This window comes from Notothenia coriiceps, unplaced genomic scaffold, assembly GCF_000735185.1.
Source record: "Notothenia coriiceps isolate Sejong01 unplaced genomic scaffold, NC01 NC01_scaffold00027765, whole genome shotgun sequence".
In the NCBI taxonomy this organism is placed as follows: domain Eukaryota; kingdom Metazoa; phylum Chordata; class Actinopteri; order Perciformes; family Nototheniidae; genus Notothenia; species Notothenia coriiceps.
In genome coordinates, this window is record NW_011360466.1 from 40,590 (window position 1) to 42,782 (window position 2,193).

Below are 2,193 nucleotides of genomic sequence, written 5' to 3' on the forward strand. Positions count from 1 at the left end.
TCCAGAGAGGGTGTTACATTGAGAGATAGAGGGGAAGACATTGCCTGAAAACATTGGCCGGCTCGGGTTTCGAACCCACCTGCTAGCTACTGTGGTGACAACTCCTGTCATTGATTGCATCTCTGCGTGAATGATTAGATAATTTCACCTAAATTAAATCAAATGAAATGATGTTGATGGTTAAATCAGCTTCACATGTCGGCCTACTGAGTTCTGAACTTGCCATTTAGATCTATAAAGGCCTTGGGGCTATGTTGTTTGATTCAAACACAATACATGCACTCCACTATGCTGTTGTAGTATTTACTGTATCTGAAGCTCTTATAGATTGCTCATATTTCAAGCCATCTTTTTTTCCCGGCCCCTTGCTTTGGATAATTTTCATCAACCGGCCCCATTCCAAACTAATTGAATAGCCCTGCCCTAGACCCTAACCCTGTTTAGTCCTTTTCTTGCAGTACATAAGAAATGTATCGGACTGCACAGCTCTTTAACACAAGACGGAAAACTAAAAATGATCCATCATTATGATTAATTTGAAGGCCAAACATTTGGTTTTATGGCTGAGCTAGTGACACAGTTCTAGGGTTCCTTATATGGGTTGTTGAATTTGTCTAAAGATGTGGCACTTTGAGTAAAATATCTTTAAAAGTATTGACAACAAATCCTGTATTGACATTCCCGTTTTTTTGGAAAATGTATTACAATGAGTTTGTTGATGACTTATCCCGTATCACGATTAGATGTTAGATATTATTGCGTAAAAAATATATATCTGGACAACACATTTCATTAGTAAATAAAGCAGGCTAACATGCTAAACAAGAACATCTGTAAACATTACCTGCTATGCTTCATCATGTAAACATAGTCAAGGTGAGCGATTTAGCATTGCAACCACTATATTTAACTCCTAAGGATGAAGAAGTAATTTAATTTGTGCGCTGAATAATATTAGAGTTGAGTGCCAATTCATTATTGTGGGTATTAAGTATTTGTGAAGCAGAGTAGCTATTGGATGTAAACAAAAGCTAAAGGTATTTAAAACAAAAGTAATCAGGAGCTTATTATAAAAGCTAACAACTAATTTATATTTATTGAATATCAAAAAGTTCTTCACTCTTACTTGTGTACTCCTGAGGGGACATCACAGCATTCATGACGTCATTGAAGTGTTTCAGCCACTCCTGCTGGTCGCTCTCTGACTCGCAGGTGAACAGGAAGCCACGGTCGGGCGTTTCTATGGTGACGCCGTGCTGCCAGGCGCCGTTGCAGTGTGTGCCGGCGGGCAGGCCGGGCGAGGCGCTGTACCCGTGGTCCTTGTTCCCCAAAAACACCTCACCTTTGGCAAAGGCGTCCTTCAAAGACAGGGGAAAGGAGATATTTTTTCATTTGTATTTGTTCCGTTCATATGCACAACTTAATGTATAACAATTATTTACAAGACATGTCTCTATAAATACACCGTACCCAAAAAGGAGCAGGGAGAAGAAAATAATCTTATATTACCTGCCCCTTTCTCAAAAATAAAAATAAATAGAAATCGATGGTCTGTCCTTCATATGTTCTTATTCACAGCCAAACATAACAGTATTGTAGGAAAATAAGAGAGACACAAAAACGTACAAAAAAATACTTAGTTCCCACTTGACAGTTAACGGAAAGAAACAAAACAAAAAAACAACACCAAAACATCACATGTACAAGGAAAAGGAAAAGTGCAACATCCTCATCTGAGTCCTACTGGAGTTTGAACATAGGTCAGCTGAAGACTTTGGAATACAGGGAAGTGTGCTCAAAAAATACCATACAGTGTCTACATTTGTGTAAATGCGTTTTAATGCAAAGTATGGAAAAATGCACCATGAGTAAAACTACATATTTGTAGTTTATATATTTAAATGTTATAGTGTAATTATGTACATTGACATTTAATTTAAAAAAAGCAGTGCATTGTCATTGTTGCTACAGTACATCTGCTATTGTCACTGCTTTGAATGATTTGTCTCTATTTTTATTACAGCAGTGAGAGATGCCAACGACATCTAGTTCTAACTATGTTTGATCACAATAAAGACATCATATTATATATGACCCGGATGGTGCCCTCCCATCTTGTTAACGTAACGGCCCCTACACACGGCGGCGTGCGTTGCCGCTTCAACGCTTCTGCCCATTCACTTTGAAACTGCA